Below are 21,620 nucleotides of genomic sequence, written 5' to 3' on the forward strand. Positions count from 1 at the left end.
GCTGTGACATCATCACCGCCTCTACTGTGAGTTGAAAGGTCAGAATCCGCCCCAATGCAGGTGATTGTCTTTGTTTTATTTTACAGGGCAGGGCTATTTTATACACAGCTTCTAGCTTCTTCAACCCCCCGTCTGGTGGGGCTCCTCGGAGCAGTATAATCTGATTGTCTTGTGGTGCGGGTATTGGGGCATTTAAGAAAGTCTTGAAGAGAGTCCTGAGTTCCAGCTGCTGAACCCTGAAGCAGGTTATCAATCTTCCAATCAGGCTGCAGTTCCCGCAATGCTCCAGCAGAGGGCGCGCCTATCCGGCTGCTCTCGCGATTCTTGGGAGAGCGGAAGCACTGGTGTACTTCCGGGGCAGTAACGGCAGAGGCAGCACAGGCTCCAGACACTGCAGTGTATGTCTCATGCGCCTGCAGTGTCGTCATTCTCTGACCTCATCTGCCAACTCTCGCGAGACGAGACTTGCACCAGCTGCTGCCCCCGGCCCCGGCGTCAGGTGCGTAGCAATGGAGCTGCGTGGGAGGTATGGGGGAGGGCTGTGGGAGTGCTGTGGGAGTGAGGGCAGCAGAGAGCTGTGTGATGAAGATCAGTGCGGAGCTGTGTGATTAGTGGGGAGCTGTGTGATGATGATGAGTGGGGAGCTGTGTGATCAGTGGGGAGCTGTGTGATGAAGATCAGTGGGGAGCGGTGTGATGATGATCAGTGGGGAGCTGTGTGATGATGATCAGTGGGGAGCTGTGTGATGAAGATCAGTGGGGAGCTGTGTGATTAGTGGGGAGCTGTGTGATGAAGATCAGTGGGGAGCTGTGTGATGATCAGTGGGGAGCTGTGTGATGAAGATCAGTGGGGAGCTGTGTGATGAAGATCAGTGGGGAGCTGTGTGATGAAGATCAGTGCGGAGCTGTGTGATTAGTGGGGAGCTGTGGGATGATGATCAGTGGGAAGCTGTGTGATCAGTGGGAAGCTGTGTGATGAAGATCAGTGGGGAGCTGTGTGATTAGTGGGGAGCTGTGTGATGAAGATCAGTGGGGAGCTGTGTGATGAAGATCAGTGGGGAGCTGTGTGATTAGTGGGGAGCTGTGCGATGATGATCAGTGGGGAGCTGTTTGATCAGTGGGGAGCTGTTTGATCAGTGTGGAGCTGTGTGATTAGTGGGGAGCTGTGTGATGAAGATCAGTGGGGAGCTGTGTGATGAAGATCAGTGGGGAGCTGTGTAATGATGATCAGTGGGGAGCTGTGTGATGATCAGTGGGGTGATGTGTGATGATCAGTAGGGAACTGTGTGATGAGGGTCAGTGGGGAGCTGTGTGATGATCAGTGGGGAGCTGTGTAATGATCAGTGGGGATCTGTGTAATGATCAGTGGGGATCTGTGTAATGATCAGTGGGGATCTGTGTGATGATCAGTGGGGAGCTGTGAGATGAAGATCAGTGGGGATCTGTGTGATGATTAGTGGGGATCTGTGTGATGATTAGTGGGGATCTGTGTGATGATCAGTGGGGAGCTGTGAGATGAAGATCAGTGGGGAGCTGTGAGATGTGTGGGAGAGGGAGTGTCTGTGTGGGGGAGGGATGTGTGCCTGTGGTAGAATACGTGGTCTATTTGTTTGTGGGAAAGTAAGAGGCCTTTGTGGTGGGGCAGGAGAGAAGAATAGGAAGTAGGCAGCTCTTGACACCTGATGTCTGCACTTAACCTTGCACTTGCCACATGATGGCCGTTACTTTACTTATTCTTATTATCTATTCCCATGTATTGCACTGTCCCTGCCCCCTTCCCACACACTTGCACGATCTGAGTGACACCTGGCCTAGTAGGATTGTTGTCTGTTTTCCTTCTGCTGCCCCCCACCCCCACTTTGCCTCGTGTATAGGCGCACTATAAATGCCATATCATGTCAGTGACCCTGTGTTTTGGTCCCAGCGGGACTTGGGGGGCGGGGGGAGAGAAAGTCTGTTGGTGTTTGGAGAGTGAATAAAGAAGGTCCTTAGAAAGAGCTCAGAGTTCGCGTCTTTATTCCATAGAGTTTAGACGGAGTGCGGTCCCCACGCGCTCCAGCAGCACAAGCACGAACCGTGCACTTACTAACGTGTGGCAGCATGAAAAGACTGGGCCCTTTTTAACATGGGCGCAGCCATAAGGTCCCCTCCACTGGGAAGCTTTGTCTATCCAGTACATTAAGAACATGTCTGTTTTCTAGCTGTTCTGACCAATTTATTTAATCCACTATGCTTGGGGATGGGGGTAGATGGGTCCCCTAGAAACACTTATAAATGACACATATCATATTTACACTGCTAATGACCAACAAACATGTTTTCTTAATTTGATTTATGCTGTTAACTGCTGCCATGTTCTCCAGGCGCTCAAGCAGATCTGAAAAGCAAATGGGTTGTTAGTGGGAGGAGAGGGAGAGTGGTAGCTTCACTTCTGTGTGGGTGGTGGGAGGAGAGGGAGTGTGGTAGCTTCACTTCTGTGTGGGGTGGTGGGAGGAGAGGGAGTGTGGTAGCTTCACTTCTGTGTGGGGTGGCGGGAGGAGAGGGAGTGTGGTAGCTTCACTTCTGTGTGGGGTGGTGGGAGGAGAGGGAGTGTGGTAGCTTCACTTCTGTGTGGGGTGGTGGGAGGAGAGGGAGTGTGGTAGCTTCATTTCTGTGTGGGTGGTGGGAGGAGAGGGAGTATGGTAGCTTCACTTCTGTGTGGGGTGGTGGGAGGAGAGGGAGTGTGGTAGCTTCACTTCTGTGTGGGGTGGTGGGAGGAGAGGGAGTGTGGTAACTTCACTTCTGTGGGAGGAGAGGGAGAGTGGTAGCTTCACTTCTGTGTGGGTGGTGGGAGGAGAGGGAGTGTGGTAGCTTCACTTCTGTGGGAGGAGAGGGAGAGTGGTAGCTTCACTTCTGTGTGGGTGGTGGGAGGAGAGGGAGTGTGGTAGCTTCACTTCTGTGTGGGTGGTGGGAGGAGAGGGAGTATGGTAGCTTCACTTCTGTGTGGGGTGGTGGGAGGAGAGGGAGTGTGGTAGCTTCACTTCTGTGTGGGTGGTGGGAGGAGAGGGAGTGTGGTAGCTTCACTTCTGTGTGGGTGGTGGGAGGAGAGGGAGTGTGGTAGCTTCACTTCTGTGTGGGTGGTGGGAGGAGAGGGAGTGTGGTAACTTCACTTCTGTGTGGGGTGGTGGGAGGAGAGGGAGTGTGGTAGCTTCATTTCTGTGTGGATGGTGGGAGGAGAGGGAGTGTGGTAGCTTCACTTCTGTGTGGGTGGTGGGAGGAGAGGGAGTATGGTAGCTTCACTTCTGTGTGGGGTGGTGGGAGGAGAGGGAGTGTGGTAGCTTCACTTCTGTGTGGGTGGTGGGAGGAGAGGGAGTGTGGTAGCTTCACTTCTGTGTGGGTGGTGGGAGGAGAGGGAGTGTGGTAGCTTCACTTCTGTGTGGGTGGTGGGAGGAGAGGGAGTGTGGTAACTTCACTTCTGTGTGGGGTGGTGGGAGGAGAGGGAGTGTGGTAGCTTCACTTCTGTGTAGTGTGGTGGAAGGATAGGGAGTGTGGTAGCTTAACTTCTGTGTGGGGTGGCGGGAGGAGAGGGAGTGTGGTGGCTTCACTTCTGTGTGGGGTGGCGGGAGGAGAGGAAGGGTGGTGGCTTCACTTCTGTGTGGGGTGGCGGGAGGAGCCAGAGTGTGATAGCTTCACTTCTGTGTGGGGTGGCGGGAGGAGAGGGAGTGTGGTAGCTTCACTTCTGTGTGGGGTGGCGGGAGGAGAGGGAGTGTGGTAGCTTCACTTCTGTGTGGGGTGGCGGGAGGAGAGGGATTGTGGTAGCTTCACTTCTGTGTGGGGTGGCGGGAGGAGAGGGAGTCTGGTAGCTTCACTTCTGTGTGCGGTGGTGGGAGGAGAGGGAGTGTGGTAGCTTCACTTCTGTGTGGGGTGGCGGGAGGAGAGGGAGTGTGGTAGCTTCACTTCTGTGTGGGGTGGCGGGAGGAGAGGGAGTGTGGTAGCTTCACTTCTCTGTGGGGTGGTGGAAGGAGAGGGAGTGTGGTAGCTTCACTTCTGTGTGGGGTGGTGGGAGGAGAGGGAGTGTGTGGGGTGGTGGGAGGAGAGGGAGTGTGGTAGCTTCACTTCTGTGGGAGGAGAGGGAGTGTGGAAGCTTCACTTCTTTGGTGGGTGGTAGGAGGAGAGGGAGTGTGGTAGCTTCACTTCTGTGTGGGGTGGTGGGAGGAGAGGGAGTGTGGTAGCTTCACTTCTGTGTGGGGTGGCGGGAGGAGAGGGAGTGTGGTAGCTTCACTTCTGTGTGGGGTGGCGGGTGGTGGGAGGAGAGGGAGTGTGGTAGCTTCACTTCTGTGTGCGATGGCGGGTGGTGGGAGGAGAGGGAGTGTGGTAGCTTCACTTCTGTGGCGGGTGGTGGGAAGAGAGGGAGTGTGGTAGCTTCACCTCTGTGTGGGGTGGCGGGTGGTGGGAGGAGAAGGAGTGTGGTAGCTTCACTTCTGTGTGGGGTGGTGGGAGGAGAGGGAGTGTGGTAGCTTCACTTCTGTGTGGGGTGGTGGGAGGAGAGGGAGTGTGTGGGGTGGTGGGAGGAGAGGGAGTGTGGTAGCTTCACTTCTGTGTAGTGTGGTGGAAGGATAGGGTGTGTGGTAGCTCCACTTCTGTGTGGAGTGGCGGGTGGTGGGAGGAGAGGGAGTGTGGTAGCTTCACTTCTGTGGGAGGAGAGGGTGTGTGGTAGCTTCACTTCTGTGTGGGGTGGCGGGAGGAGAGGGAGTGTGGTAGCTTCACTTCTGTGTGGGGTGGTGGGAGGAGAGGGAGTGTGGTAGCTTCACTTCTGTGTGGGGTGGCGGGTGGTGGGAGGAGAGGGAGTGTGGTAGCTTCACTTCTGTGTGGGGTGGCGGGTGCTTTGTATGACACGTTGCATGTTGCCATTTTGATGTTTAAACTTTGTAAAATTAGACTCTTGTACAGCATACAGCCTCCCTTGGATATAAGAAACGCTCCTTCTCAGCATTGTGTTGATTTCTTGCATGGTTTAGATTTAATTCATGTTTATGTGGGGCGGGTCATTTGTAAAGCCACATTTTATAAGTGCTTTGAGTACAATTTTGGTATAAAACCCCTGCTTGGCTGTAATAAGTGTTTGTTGTTTGGATGCTTAACTTGCATTGTACTTAAATAAAATTTGGTCTAATGTTTTGCATTAAAACATGGCATAGAGCACATTTTATGTTATTTTAAAGGTACTTATATAGTACAACGTCACCAATGGGAATTGGTTAGGCATTTAAATTGTATTTTTTTGTAGGTACCAAGAAATTCTTGATAACTTTAAGTTTTTGTGCTTCAGCCTTAGTTCTCACGCAGTTAGTGAAAATGTATGAATTTGGCGTTTTATTACAAAATGGCAGAAATGTGTGATTGTGGTGCCTGTTTTGAAACACTGCCGTTACCCCTTGTCGTGCCGTTACCCCTTGTCGTGCACACCTGCGCTGCACTTTAGCAAATCGGTTCCAGATGTTTAGGAACTCATTCAGACTGAGGAGCTGAAGGATGGTGAGGTTGTTGAGGGATAGCAGAGATGGGAACTCTACACCCAGTGACGCTGGCATGGTGTGAATCTGCAGAATAGTTCTCTATCGCCAGTGTGGGCACTGCCATGTCGGCACCACCCTGGCATGTCTTCAACGCCCTGAAAAGCTTAAACTGTTGCCATTGACAATGCTTCTCAACAAAGCCTGTAGGTGTTGTTTGGTTATTTGCTCACCCATTCACTGCCCATGGCCATGCCAATCCTGATGGGCATTCCAACTCAGCTCCTGTCCCTTTGAAAGATTCTCCAACACGTTGATTGTAGTTGTGATATATTTTATTACATATATCTCCAGATCTATTAATGCCAACTGCTCATAACTCCCAACCTCAATCTTCCAGATTCCACATACCTCATCCTCTGCAATGCTTGCATGTAACATGCTACAACCCTCCCACCCAAAACACCTCCTCCCGGGAGCTATGTTGTCTGGCTTTAATTAAGCCTCACCATTAAACTTTGCAATCGAACTTGCATTACGTTCATGCTTAATTGGAGTTGTAAAAGCACTGCTCCTTCACTGAAGTCCTGTTAAAAACACGCATTGGCATAGCCAACTGTTTCAGTAAGTATGCATTGGCGTTTGCCAGGCACGGCTGTTAGATGCCCTGGTACTCGCACCCTTTTGCACCTGCTACTATCAATGGGCAGTTAATATTGCTACGGCAATACCAGCCAATAGCCTTTTGGAAAAAGGTGAAACTGTTGCTATTGGCAATGCTTGTTAACTAAGCATGCTGAAACTTGGTCGTGGCTTTGTCTGGAGAGACGTTATTACACTTATTTGTATTAAAAAAGAGCAATTTTGTTAAATATATTACTTTTTCTGACATCCTTTTTGTTCTGTACGTTAATGGTGCTCTCCATCTTATATTAGGATTTTTGCTGTGTTCTCATATAATTGGCACTTTGCCGAACTATTGTTGCTTCCAGTTACTAACAACATTTTGAGCCAGGCCCTAAATTACAATTTAGATACTCATCAGCTAAGTATCTTCCAAGAATCTAATGCCAAAACTATTGGTTTTGCCAATGCTTCTTCCATTAGCCATGACCATAAAATATTTTAATAATGATTTTGAGCTAGACTCTTAAGTAGAATGAGCTCCCAGCCATCCTCCAGGAAGTCAGTAATCTAGTAAGGCCAAGCTCACAGCATAGAACCTCTATCGGCACACACTTTGGTAACCCCAAAACATTTGGCCAGATTTTTCCTTCCAGGCCATGCAGCCAGAAGGTTTCCTTCTCAAGGAAGGCTTCTAGGCAAGGAAGGCTTCCAGGCCATGCAGCTGTAAGGTGTCCTTCCCAAGGAGGGCTTCCAGGCCGTGCAGCCGTAAGGTGACTTTCCCAAGGAGGGCTTCCAGGCCGTGCAGCCGTAAGGTGTCCTTCCCAAGGAGGGCTTCTAGGCCGTGCAGCCGTAAGGTGTCCTTCCCAAGGAGGGCTTCTAGGCCGTGCAGCCGTAAGGTGTCCTTCCCAAGGAGGGCTTCCAGGCCGTGCAGCCGTAAGGTGTCCTTCCCAAGGAGGGCTTCCAGGCAGTGCAGCCGTAAGGTGTCTTTCCCAAGGAGGGCTTCCAGGCCGTACGGCCGTAAGGTGTCCTTCCCAAGGAGGGCTTCCAGGCAGTGCAGCCGTAAGGTGTCCTTCCCAGGCCATAGAGGATCCCTGGGATGAGACCGCTTTTATGAAGGCGATACAGCGTACCTCCCTTTTTTGCAAAAAATGATTTAATTACTATGGTTTTCTTAAAAAATGTAATCCTATATGGCGGGTTAGCACATGCGCCTTTAAACTTAGTTTGATAACATCAAAAATGAGATATATGTAGGGTGAAATAATTGAATTGTAGCGACAGGCGTCACCGTCCTCTAGGGAGACGCAGCTTCTTGAGGGATACTTGGCTCCACTTGACAGCTTTGGCGACAGTGAGCCTGTATGTGAGTGCTCTGTCCATCCATAGAGATTGCTGCATGTGTGGTCCCTTTAACCAGAGATAGGTCTGCACCACACTGTCAGCGTTGGTTCTAACCTCGCCAATGTAGTAGTGGAGGTCTTTACCATGCCGCTAACGGTGGCACTGCAACGGTCCGTGTCGGGGGATGGTGGGGAAGTGGAGAAGGGGCTGAGCCGGAAGGTCAGCGCCGAGCCGAGAGATGTGTGAGGGAGACCTGGGGGCACAGGGGCATCCCCTTCTAATGATAGGGGTGGTGTGGGGGCTGATGCGAAGGAAGGTCATGGGCCAGGAGTTGCAGGATCACTAAACATGCAATAGGGACCCGTGCAGTGGATGCAGCACAGACATTGCTGTGTTGTAAAGACATGGACGCAATCTATATCTGCTAGCGCAAAAACGAACTGGAGGTCACCTGTCGTCACCATTTCCCTCCCGATTCTCCCAGCCTCGATCCCCCCTCCCTGTGCCCCTCCATACTCTGCATTAAATGTGGAGAAGGAACCTCCCTTGAAGCTGGTCCTGTACACCATGTGGGGGCTGATGGTGCCCCTGTATGAGAGGGGACCTTGATCTATGGCTGCACTGGCCCCTCGTGTAGACATTTAGTTTCAGTCTACAGTCAGATGGCATTGCATCCTGCGGACGGGCAGATTCAGGAGTAGAGGGAAAGTGGGCATGTGTGCTGAGTGCTCTCCTTCTCTTCTCTCTCACATGAAGGATCACATTCATTTGGATTGATGATGAAATCAATATTTAGCAATCAAGCACATATTTTAGAAGATAAATCACTTGTCATGGAAACTGCAGCAATCCCTGGGCTCCGTGAAGCTTAAGGAATCTGCATTGGGTTTGCAGGAATCGTGGACCTGGTGAAGAGTGACTCGGGGGGGGGGGGGAACTTTATGCAGGACGTTGTGAGGGGCCCATGAACTGGGTGAAGATTGAAGTAGGGGACAATGGCTGAGAAGTAGGAGGATACTATGAGATATGTGAAGACTGCGGGAGGCGAGGAACCCTTAACCAAGAGTCCACAGGGCTCCATGGACTGAGTAAAGATCCAACTATCGGAGGAGTCTTCTCCCAGGGATCACAAGGACCTGATGGAGCAGGGGACGGTTGAACGAGATCAGCCATCTGCCCCATATCATCATGATGCCGTAGAATGGGTAAAGATTGAAGTGGGCACAGAGCCATCATCTCGCGATCACCGGGACTGGTGTCACCCTGTGCAAATTGAAAGGGAGTGACTCTCTACCTGCTATTATCAGAACCCCATAAACGAGTTGAACACTGAATGTCCCGAAAGTTCACCCTTTGAAGACATGGACAGGGAAACCTTTGCCAATGAACACGAGGATCCAGAGAAAAGAGAGACTGTTCAAGGCTCAACCTCAGGTACAGATTAAAATTCAGTTTTCTGTCCCGAGTTTATAATGACAGCATTTCAAGGACCTCTTGAAAAGTAATGTTTTTTAATTGTATTGCTTATAGCTCTAACCTCACTAAAGAGCAGCAGAGAGCGCTTTTCTGCAGTTTTGCGCCAGAATTTCGGCATGGCATTTTAAATAGTAGCACAGTATTGTTGGTCGAGGGCTTTTTATTCGTCCAAAAGGTATTGTTGAAAGAGCCACATTTTTACTGTTTAGTGGAAGTAGAGGAGGGTAAGTATTTCGCGCCTCTACCGGAATTGACTTCCAGATGGTCAGACATGGCAGGAGGACTGCCTGTGAGTCTTCTCTTTGAGGGCTAGCTTTGACTCCAACCTTTTGATTGCTTTGCTATGTGAGGTGCGAGAGCCTCCAGTGGTGTGGAGTTTAGCCACCAAATAACTTGGTGTTCCGTTTGAGACTGCTTTGTGGGTGATGCATGCAGTTGTGAATATGATCCTGGCGGGGAGGGAGAGCCAGTCAAGTGTGCATAGTGTTGGAGAGAGACATTCACCGCTGCTGTGGAGACTGGCTAGTGAGTACTAAAGCTCGCTTTGAGGAACGAGGAACCAAGAGACTGAACCAGCATGGAGAAACAGAGCGGCTTGCAGACTGAGAAAGAGGTTGCAGAGTAAAGGACCATTGCAGGAACACCAGGAGCTTGTGAGGGACTCCTGGGCATTTGCAGACGAGAAAAGCAGTACATCGCTTACCGAAGCTGTAAGGAAAGCAGGCGTGTCCAGCAGAAGCGGCAGGGAACTGGAAAATGAAGAGAAGGCGACCGTGAGGTGAAAACAGGCTGAGATCCTTCATTTGCAGACTGCGGGAGCGAGAATCCATGCCAACGAAGACCGGCAAGTCCACCCAGAAGCAGAGGAGACACCGGGACATATTGGAAAGAACACCAAGTGTGAATATATGAAAAGCACTTTACAGAGACACGGTATGGACATATTGAAAAGGGGGAATATAAGGTACAATACACCCCCTCTCCTCAGTGCTCCAGATAGGATTTTGAGGTGGGAGTAATTTACTCCCCATTTTGAGATTTGAAGAGTACATCCAAATTCCAGAGAGTAGAATTGAGTATTCACCTTTGCACGAGAGTAAGAGACATCCATCCAATGTGCGCATAAAGTTAAACATTTAGAAAATGCTAGAAACAATATAGTCGCATTTAGTGTTATCTGTAGTCAAGTAATGTATTGCACTTTTGGAAAATGCTGTCTCACGCAATAACTTGTACACACATTCCAAGCTCTACTCTGGGCCCTTTACCACCACATCCTTCCTTCTAGACCCGGGCTATAAAAATGAAGCATCTGGTCTTCCGATAGGAGTCTAAACCCTCCAAAAGTCTTCATTTTCATCTCATCTCATCTCTCTTTCATCTGGTGTATAAGACCCCCTAACTTCTATGGAATGTTTATTCCAGTCCTTTGAATGGCATCCAGGGGCCTGCTTGGCAGTTACCCGTCTAATCTTGGTTATCCTACCATTGCTTTTGCTCCTCTTACAGTTGTCTTAATAGGTCTTTGGCATGCACGTTTTTTATGTAATAAATCTCATTGTACTCTTGATCTCTTTCTGCTTCAACCTTCATGGCCTCCGTCTCACTGACACCTGGATCACTCCCTCTAAATCCTCTACCTCCATCTGTTCTCTTTGGCAAGGGTGGCGGTATTGGAATCCTTGATCACTGCTCCTGGACTCTTTCATCTCCTCCTCATCTACCTTCATGTCCTTCCTTCAAATACCCCTTCTGCTCTTTCTCTAAACTAGTCCTCCTTTCCTTTCGTGTCCTCTGCAGACCACCAGGCCACCTGGCTGGCGTCTTATCTTTTACAATGACTAAGATTCTCTCCTCCTGCTACTTCTCACTATCTTGTCCCCCTTTCTCCTTCTGAGCGACTTTACACTTCATCACACCTCTATTCACTCTTCCTCGCCTCTCTTCCCCATTCTCTCTGCCTATCGCTTTCATCAGATTCCCACTCCCATTCACTAACCTCCGTTTCATCACTTGATCTTGTTTTACCATCTGTCTCCACTGGTCGTCTTCATGACAGTGATGCTGATGTAATTGCCTCTGCCAAGGTTAGTCTCCCAAATGTACCAGTACAGGACAATCTTACCAGTATAAATGTCTACTCCCATACCACAGACACCCTCACCAAATCTCCCGGATCTGGCCCCAGCTTGCAGACCATTGTTCTATCTAAGACCTCTACATCTGTCAGCCTTACCCCAACTTCTATGCCCAACCGCACAACTTCCGAAAAGGCTGTAGGAATAGGAAAGTGAGAGTTGTGATGTCCTGTTGGACGCTTCAGTTCGGTTTGCACCGTTCGCTGAGCTTGCACACGGTTTTCGATCTGCGCCAGAATTACCATGTGCTGCTGTGGCGGGTTACGTGTTGTTCGTCTGTTGTTGCAATGTGGTGAAGTACGTGCAGATTGCTGTGCAGAGAGGTGGTTGTGTGAGTTTCTGTATGTTGAGTATGCAGAAAGTTTAAATTGTAAGGTACGGTTATAATGGTTTTCAAGTATTTGACCATTTCTCACCACTTTGTATTCACGTTTCTGCTCTCAACCTCATGGTTATCCTGTGTGTTTGGTACTCTACTTAGACCGCATAGTTGGCAGGCATACTGCATAGTGGGAGCTCTCTTTTGTGTCGCACCAGTGGTTTGTGTATCTAGCTCATATCCGCTACTTCCCCCAGCCCTGTGGCAGGTGTAGTTTTGGTCACAGCGCTTGTCCCTTATTGTTCATCCTGTTGGTTGTCCCCACCTATCCAGTTATCCTTTAGGATTGGTGGCATGTGGGTGGGCGGTGTGTGCCCATCCCCGTATTCAAAATGGAGGTCTAGGTTGGAGTCTTTGGTTTCCTACAGGGATATTCACAGGTTTCGTTCTGGACCGTTCTTCCTGGTTGATTCCTCGTGAATCTGGAGCAAAGAGCCAAGTTTTGAGTAGGTTTCTAAACTCCAAATGACTCCTTGTGTTGCGTATGTTTTTTGGTAGGATATTCCAGGTCGAGGTTGTGAGGTGAGTGAAAGATGATCCTCCAAGTTTTCTTTTGTTGTATGGTTTTGGTACTAGGCAAATGGCGTTGCTTGAGCTGAGTGATCTTGTTGCGTGGTAGACGGTTCTTTCTTTCTTTAGGAACTCTGCTCCCTGGCCGTGGACTGCTCTGTGCATTAAGCACATTGTTTTGAACTTTATTCTCTTTTATTGGCAGCCAGTGTAGCATTTTCAGCACTGGGGTAAATTGTTCTCTTCGTGGTAGTCTGAGCAGGACTCTTGCCGTAGCGTTCTGGATGCGCTGATGTTTTTTTAAGTCGTTCTGGCATTCCTAGTTATAGGCTGTTGGCATAGTATACTCTGGACATGGTGAGTGCGATAATTGTGAGTGTTTTGTGGGTAAAAGAGAGGAATGGTAGGATCTTTTTTACTGCGTGCAGCAGGAAGAAACATTTCTTGATTAGGACGTTTACTTGTGGTTCAAGTGTTAGTTCATCGTCCATCAAGACTCCCAGCTTTTTTACTGTCGTTGAGGGAGTCAGTGATGTACCCAGTTCCGTTGGCCATGGGATGTAGTGGTTGTTTTCCTCGTTTTAAACTATGATCATTATTGTTGTGACTGGGTTGAGTTTGAGGCTGTAGAGCTCTTGTAGGCAGTTCAGTAGTTCAGTGTTTTTTTTTCTTCCTGTGTATCTTGTATTTTGTAGACAATCTGAGTGTCATCTGCGTAGTTGTAGTATGGGAGGCATGTTTTTTTATGAGTTTGATTAGTGGCATCAGTTATATATTGAAGAGCAATGGGGAGAAGGACGATCCTTTTGGTACTCCGCAGTTGGATTCTCTTGTAGTAGATTCGAAAGGTTTGATCCAGACGGTTTCTGTTCTGTTTGTTAGGAAGGATTGAATCCATAGTAGGGCTGTGTCAGTGATTCCTGTTTTATCTAGTCTCCCAATGAGGATTTCATGGTTGACTGTGTCAAATGCTGCAGAGAGGTCCAGAAGGATTAGAGCTGTGCTTTAGCCTTTAGATCATCCTAGATTGAGAGCAATACCGTTTCCGTTACCCTCACCGGTCTGAAGTCTACTTGTGCTTGGTGCAACAGTTGCTGCTTCTCTATGAATTCTTGTGTTATTCTGTAGACGGCTCGAGTAGTTTCGCTGGGTATGGGATGTTTGTGATGGGTCGTTAGTTGGAGAGGTCCTCCAGGTTTCCTGCTGTGTCCTTGAGCAGTGGCTTGACGTATGCCGCTTTGAGCGATTGCAGTATTTTCCCTGTTTGAAAGTGATTGGTTGAAAAGGTTTCTCGAGTATTCTATGGGCGTTCCTTGTGTGAGGATTGATTTGTGTATGTCTGAGGGGCAGGGAACCATGGGGGAGCCTGCTTTGTTTCTGTTGCTTACCAGCTTGATGAATGTCTCGCTGATAATTGGGAGTTTGTTCTGGTGATCCTCGTGGCTGGGTGGGTCACATGTTTGCATGTTGTAGTAGATTGGTCTGCTTTGTATGATTTATTGGATGGTGGTGATTTTGTTTTTGAAATGGTCTGCAAGTTCATTGCATAGATTCAGTCAAGGTATCGAAGTGTTGTTGCAGCCAGGAGGGTTTCTTATTTCTTGTATGATATTAAACAATTCCTTTTGGGTGTTGCTGGCTTTGGTGATTCTGTTGTAGTATTTCTTTTTGGCCTTATATATGTCCTTCTTGTATGAGTGGATTTGTCACTGGAGTTGTAATTTCTTCACCTGATTGGTTTTTTCATCCATTCTAATTCAAGTTTCCTGTTCCTTTTCATGGCGCAGAGTAGCAGAGAAAACCATTTTGCTGTTGCTCTTTTGCATGATGGGGTGAAAGGGTTTTCCTTTGAGATCCTGTTGATCGTTCCAGCAATTTATGAAGTAGTTCTGTTTTTATTTCGCTGTCTGCTTCGTCCAGGGTCGATGTTGGTGGTTTCTTGATTTCTAGTTGTTCTGCTAGGTTGCTAGCTCTGATGGCTCTTCAGTTTCTTTTCATGATAGATGGCAGTTTGTCTGTTCTTTTTGCCATTGTTGTGGGGAGTGTGATCACGAATGGAATGACGAGGTGGGTCGCTCCAGAGGATCTGTAATGTGGTGTTGTGGCAATGAGATTCTTGTTGGCGGAGATTGCGTCTAGTGTATGCCCCGCAGTGTGGATTGCTCCTTTGACTAGCTGATGTAGTTTCATTGTCTAGTTGTTTGGCTAGTGATTCCGTGAGTTAGCGGTTTCTTCGTCAAACCAGATGATAAAGTCTCTGAGGATTACCAGGTGTTCCTGCTCGATGGCTAGGCTTGTGATGGCTTCAGAGAATACGTTGGCGAAGCTTGCATCGTATGTTGGTGTTCTGTATGCCAGGACGAATTTGAGCTTTGTTTTGCAATTTGCTTTTAGGTGAAGGATCATGGATTCGCAGTTTATTTAGAGGGTAATCTGTTTACATTTTTAACTGTTTCTTGTATGCTATCACCAGTCCTCCTCTTTTTTATTTTTCCTGTGAACAGGGAGGATAGCTCAACGGCAACGTGTTCGCCTTGGAAGCAAGACAGCACGAAGCAACACGGAGCAACACAGGTTCGAACCGCGGGTCCGTGCTTAGAAACCTCTGGGTATTTAAGCGTGTTATAAATACGCAACTAAGACAACAATTACACAACAACAACAACAAAAAATTCCTGTAACAGCACCTCGATGTCCGCAGGCTGTGTGAGTGCTTTAAAAATGCAAATAAATAAATAAATAAACACTTGAGTTGACAGGGATGCAGTTATGCAAGTCATCTAGCTTTGTTTCGGTTATGAATAGGATCGAATGTCGATACCACCTTCGCATAGGAGGTCGAAGATCTCTGTGGTATGTTTGGACAATGATCTGACGTTGATGAGGTTGCAGTGGATCTTTTTGATGCGGTTAGAATTATTTTTTAATCCTTGTTTTGTCTTGTGGTTCTTCTGTTGGGTTTCTCCTTTATTTAGGTCACAATTTGGTTGGTGCTCCATGTATTCTGCTTCCTTGCAGAAGAGATCTGTTAGGTTGATTGTCGGGTTGATGATAAATTCTTCTGCTTCTTCATCCTCTGTTTTGCTGTGGTTGCGTGCACTGCCCTTGTGTTTTTGTGATGTAGGGGTGAGGGCATTGGTTTAATTTCTTCCCCCTCTTTGGGTCATCTCTTCTCTTCCTGCGGGGTTCCGGTCAGTTCTCGGCATGCCTGGATGTATTAGTGCTGATGAGTTGTTGAGGCAGTGAGGTAGTTGTGAGATAGTGTTAAATATAGGGAGCTATCTCTTCTTGTGGGTTGTTTTCCTGCTTGTGTTCTGTATTTGTGATGGTTTCGGGCACGTATCCGGTTGGTGTGTTCTATTTTCTGTTTCTCTTTGGCAGCATCTTGCTCTTTGACGGGGCATCTTGGCGTCTTTGTTGGTGCAATAGCTCGGACTTGGGTTACATGGGCTGTAGCCCACCTGTAGGGTTTTTAACGGTGGTTGGCCAGGTAGTGATGTATTTATTGTTCTGGACTTCTATATTCTGAGGGCTATGTGTATAAGCAGCGCACGGTCTGCTTACAAAGGGTTTCTCAAAGGGGGACACACACCATTGGACTGACTAGCTCCTGATATTAGACTGCGGATTCACGTTTGACTGGGGCAAAGTACGACTCTAAGCAATTGCCTTATGTGGCTAGCTGGGTGTTCCTGGAAGGTGGTGAGGTCGTGGGGTTAGGCTAGTGGCATGCGCTGGGGAGTAAACCTAGATTCGAGGTGCCTGTCTAGGACGGCTGCTAGGGCTCACTATACACTGGGCAGATATCGGAGGTAAACCTAGCTTGGTATCCCTGACTAGTGGGAGAAGCCTACATTGCACGATAAATAGGCAGATTGGGAGCACACACCTAGACTTGGGCTTTTTGTAGATTGATATAAAGGCCTAAGTTTCACAATACTATAGGCTGATATGGGTGAGTCACACCCAGATTTGAGGTTCCTGTATAGTGGGAGAGAGGCCTAGGTTTCATAGTATAATCTGGGTATGGGAGAACACACCTAGATTTGAGAACTCTGTATAGTGGGGGAAAGGCCTAGGTTTCACAATATAATAGGTTTCTCACCATAATAGGCAATTATGGGTGCACACGCCTAGATTTCAGAATCCTGTATAGCGTCACGTTGCAGAAGTCTCCAACCTCCTAAGCGTACTTCACTTTGTAACTATCATTCTTTCTTTCGTCCCTGGCAGTTGCTATTACGCTTCTCACAATGCCAGGGACGCAGAAGTCGAGCGTGATTTAATGCCTGCTTTTGTGCATTGGTTTGGCAATGACGTTACACGTCAAGCGTGTCCCTCGATCTCCATTTAAGCGATGCGGTTTCATTATCCTGTGCTTCTGGTTTAGACGGTAGGTGTTCCTTTTAGTACCTTCCCCCGTGAAGTTCCTTGGTCGGATTATCTACCTTCCTATGTTTTTGACCTCAGACTGCTTAAGGACTCCGCTGCTGCTTGCCTTCTGCACTTCTGCCTCCGGTTCTGCTGTCGCTGACCTCCGCCTGCACGGACTGTCTTCCGGATGATACCTTACTTGATTACACGTTAGTCTCTGATCACGGCCTTCTCTAGGCACTCAAGGACAGCAATGCCAACTAACCAACCAACTAACAATTCCATCCCTCTGCATACACCTCTCAAACTATAACCAAACACAACCACAAGCCTAAAACACAGCAATCCACACAAACTTCACAACAATGCAACAATAAAACAAACCACACATAGACTTGCACAACAGCACACGACGACTATGGACCATAAAAAACCCCAAGCCCAGCCAACGGACCCACCGGGCTGAGGCTGCCAACAGCACATCACTGCTCTCTTGCACTTTTCCAGCTTTTTTCAGAGCCGCCAGAGCGCCAGGGGACCACTTCGGTGGTGATAGTGCGCGGTACAAATGTCCTTTAACATTAACATTAACTTCCATGCTCGCATCGTAATTGACCACGGCCTGCTATTTGGATTGCAGTTCAGCTTTGTTTTCTTTTCCAGGTAGTTTGTTTTGTGTTTGTTTGTTGTTAACTGGAATTCTGTGTACCTTGAGCGAGGATTTATTTATTTATTTGAATTTGTAAAGCGCATCAAAGCCCAAAGCATCGAGGTGCTGTTGCATGAAGATTGTCTTGGTTACAAGTAAGAAGGCTTGGTTCAGGGTGGTTGCTCAGTGTTGCATAGAGCGGACAGCCTGACAATAGGAATTTCTTGGGATACATACACAAATGGTTCAAGAGGAAAGCGTTGCTCATAATTACAAGTACGTTTAACCTAACAATGAATAAAGTAGGATCTCTACTATGAGGGGCTGCAGGACTTTCTTTAGAACTAATTACTTGATATATGGATTTTTCAACGCTATGCAGTATGATTACCATGTACTTCAACTTTTGCGTTAGTACATCCTCGTTCTGTCGTGGCTAGCTACAACTAACCACTAACTCCTTCCTCGGGCTCCATTCCCCTTCCACTGGAATACTTCCTGCTACCTTCTCTGTTCCTCCACAGAGTAATCTGTTGCCTTCAAATAAACAAGGTTAGTGTAATTCTGAATTGCCTTAGTATTAATTGTTGTTCCCTTCTGACAATTGAGGTAATTTGTCCTTCTCTTTTTCTTTCTCCCAGATTGCCGTGTACTGTCTTTCATTTGAATTACGGTGGTGCCTGTTAATCCTAAGGGCAGCACAGTGTCTCAAAAGGAAGATTGCCCTCTTTGTGGAGACCTTGCCTGTTTCTGACATACACTTGAGTTTGTGACAAAATCAGAAGCTATGGTCACAGCCGATATGCTATCTAGTTTATTGCAGTTGGCGGCGGATCTTACAACCAATATGACCTCGGCTCATACGGCTCTCCGTCACAGAATGTATGCTCTATATGATGCCCAACCACAAGGTGCAGACTATGCAGTGGCATCAGCTGCTTTGGCACCTGCATTTCTCATTCCTGCGCAAAATGCAGTTCCCATATTGATGTCAACCCAGTTTCTGTTGGCTCCCCCGGAGATATTCTTGGGTGGTCCAAAACATTTTTGGACCTTTATTAATCAGTGCAAGCTTCACTTCTTATGCCGTCTGCTTCCTTCCCTGACTCCCCCACGAAAGCTGCGTTTGTCCTTTCCTATTTAGGTGTGACTGCAGCCACGTGGCCCAATCCCCTATTAGAGTCTAATAGTTAGCTTTATATGATTGTGATGCTCTCCTTTCCTCCATGAATCGGGTATTCGACACCCGGTACAAAGCTCAGGTCACTGATCTTGAGTTTCTGGAGTTGAAACAAGACAATACCCCACTTCTTGCATAGCTCGCCAAATTCAATCAATTGGCTGCAGAGACCGCTTGGCCCGAAGAGAAAAAGGCGGCGGTTTTCTATAAAAGGTTGTCTGATGACTTAAGACGCCCTTGCCAACATCCCTGTAGTACATGTTGGGTTTCCGGAGTTACTTGACCTAGTTCTCCAAAACGATGCTCACATGGTGGAAAGAAGAGGCGACAAGAGAAGAGTAGTTATGGATCATAAATCCAAAGCTTTGAAAAACCCTAGCAATGGTACAGAACCCATGCAAATCGGGGTACTCAGGGGCCCCTTGTCAAGCTCGGAGAGGGAACATAGACGCGAGTCCAATTTATGCATGTATTACGCCTTTCCTGATCATTATCTTCGAGAATGCCCGGAGAAACCACTGAGGAGACAGGGAAACGCCAAAACTCGACCATAGAGGGAGTACCTCAGTCGAGTGGTGATTTATTTTGGACTCCTCTTCAACATACTCTGGTGCAAATATCCGTCTCCCTTCGCTTGTCTCCCCACAACATGTTGTGAACTCAAGCAGTGATTGATTCAGGGTCCACCGGTAACTACATTGATATATCTTATGCTCATCAGATAGGTGCTACTGTCATAGCAAAACAACAAACCGGAGTGGTTAACGCTATCGACGGCAGTGCTTTAATTTCAGGTTTTGTTACCGAACAGACACATCGCATCTATGTGTCCATGAAACCCGGACATATAGAAAACATTTTGTTTGATGTTATCTCTGCCTCCCCAATGCAAGTTGATATTGGGCATCCTGTGGTTGAAGACTCGCAATCCTCACATCGATGGGGAGACACATGAGGTTACATTTGTATCGAAATAGTGTAACAGCAATTGTTAAAAATTCGAGGTTAATGTACCAAGTATCACCATCCTCGATTCGGTCTCTTTTATAGGGGCCGTCATTGCATGTTTTGTTTGGGAAATTCCTGCCAAATACCACAAATTCCTGGATGTGTTTGATAAAGGGAAAGCCGAACAATTGCCTCCACATCATCCTTACGATTGCTCTATTGATCTTCTCCCCTACTCCTAAGATCCCCACTGGACGTATTTATTCCCTCACTGTACAGGAAGACCTAGTCCTAAAGGATTACTTGGCTTACTCATTGACTAATGGCTTTATACAACCGTCTAAGTCCCCATCGTCGGTGCCCTTGTTCTTTGTTGTACCAAAGAAAGCAGGTTATGTGAGGGCTTGTGTTGACTATAGAGCCCTCAATGCTGTGACCATAAAAAAACAATATCCCTTGCCACTAGTTTCTGTGTTACTGGACAAGCTAGGATCCTGTGTTATATTTACCAAATTGGATCTGAGGGGGGGCCTACAATCTGGTTCGCATTTGAGAGGGCGATGAGTAGAAGACCGCTTTCAATACCCGTTATGGGTTGTTCGAGTATTTGATTATGCCCTTTGGGCTATGTAATGCTGCTGCCACCTTCCAACACTTTATGAAAGACGTATTCCGAGATATGCTGGACCACTATGTGCTTGCGTATCTGGCCGACAAATTGGTGATCTACTCTGATTCCTATGCCCATCACGTGACACACGTCCGTTCTGTTCTGCAATGCCTACATAAACCACATCTGTTTGCTAAAGCAGAAAAGTGCATTTTCCATACCTTCGGTTGCATTTCTGGGTTATGACATCACCAGTAGCGGTGTGCAAATGAACCAATTCAAAGTTAAAGCTGTCTTGGCGTGGCCTGTTCCCACTTCGCTAAAAGCGCAGTCATTTATTGGTTTCACTCCTTTTTCACTACTGATGCACCGTTAACTGCTCTTACCAGTCCCAAAATGCCTTTCAAATCGGATGATGCTGCCCAGACTGCATGCAATGCCGTTAAACTAGCTTTTACCACGGTACCGGTATTGCAACATCCGGATCCCCTTCGATCTTTTGTTGTGGAAGCTGATGCCTCCAGCATGGCTTTGGGTGCGATCTTGTCACAGAAGTGTCCTGACACGGGGGAGACTCATCCAGTAGCCTACTATTCCCATAAACTGTCCCCCACTGAGAGGAACTATTCGGTGACAGACCGAAAACTTTTGGCTATTAAAGACGCCTTTACTGAATAGAGACATCATCTGATGGGGGCCCGTCACCCGGTCTCTGTATTCACGGACCACAGCAACCTTCTGGCCCTCAAATCTTTAAAGTGCATCAACACCATACAGGCCCTTTGGCACTTTATTTTCTTTATTTGGTTTTACCATTACCGATAGGCCAGCCGTATAGCATACCAAGGCTGACGCCCTCTCCCAGTTGGGTGAAATATTACCCTCTCATGTGGGAAATACAAGGATTCTGCTCCCACAACACGTGATTGTACTCCATGGTCCACGCTCCGAGAGACGTTGCAAAACTGGGTTCAACTGAACGCTGATCGTTTAGATGATCTAGACCTCTTTGTCAAATATGGTCTACCATACTTCCACGACCGGGTATACATGCCAGATGAAACAACGCGCCTATCTGCTCTACCGTGGTATCATGATGCCCTTCTCCCAGTACACCCCGGTAGGCAAAAAGCCTGGGGTTGTTGCGAAGGTGGTGTTGGTGGCCTACCATGTCCCGGGATGTTGCTGACTACTTGTGAACATGTTCGAAATGTGCTCAATGCAAAGGACAAACCTGTAAACCTATGAGCCTACTACACCCTCTTCCGGTTCCACACAAGCCCTGGTGCATGGTTTCAATGGATTTTATAGTCGAGTTCCCACCTCTACAGGGTCCATATACCATCTCTGTGGTAGTGGACTACTTCACCAAGCTGGCCGTATTTGTTCTGTGTATTGGCCTGTTCACTGCTCATGTTTTAGCTGACTTATATGTGAAGAACGGGTTACGTTTCTTTGGCCTACAATCTACCAGAGGCTCTCAGTTTACCTCACATTTTTGGAAATCACTTACAACCTCCTTCGGCATCGACGATCGATACTCCAGTGCCTACCATCCCCAGACTGACGGCCAGACCAAGAGGCTAAATGCAACCCTCGCGCGATATCGTCTATGCCTACAATAACAAGATAACTGTCTTTCTCTGTTGTGTACTGCTGAGTTTGCATATAACAACTTCATCGCCCTTTTTCGCTCTTTTTTGGGCAACATCCTAGGTCTATCCCATTGGATCCATTTCTTCCTTTTGAAAATGCCACAGTTAGCGCCTGTATCTATGACCTGTCACTCGCACATGCCAGCATTAGGACTCATTTAGAACAAGCGCAATCTCATGATAAGAAATACACAGACAATCATCGTGCCCTGCTCCTGATTATCAAGTTGGTTGTAAGGTTT

At 47.7% G+C, this 21,620-nt stretch overlaps 1 pseudogene; it reads left to right on the forward strand.

Moving 5' to 3' along the window:
- Positions 1-391: 391 nt before the first annotated feature.
- LOC138564627 (zinc finger protein 729-like) overlaps positions 392-21,620 on the forward strand; it is a 47,593-nt pseudogene continuing 26,364 nt past the window's right edge.

Source organism: Ambystoma mexicanum, chromosome 1p (assembly GCF_040938575.1).
Source record: "Ambystoma mexicanum isolate Mex_15411 chromosome 1p, UKY_AmexF1_1, whole genome shotgun sequence".
Taxonomy (NCBI): domain Eukaryota; kingdom Metazoa; phylum Chordata; class Amphibia; order Caudata; family Ambystomatidae; genus Ambystoma; species Ambystoma mexicanum.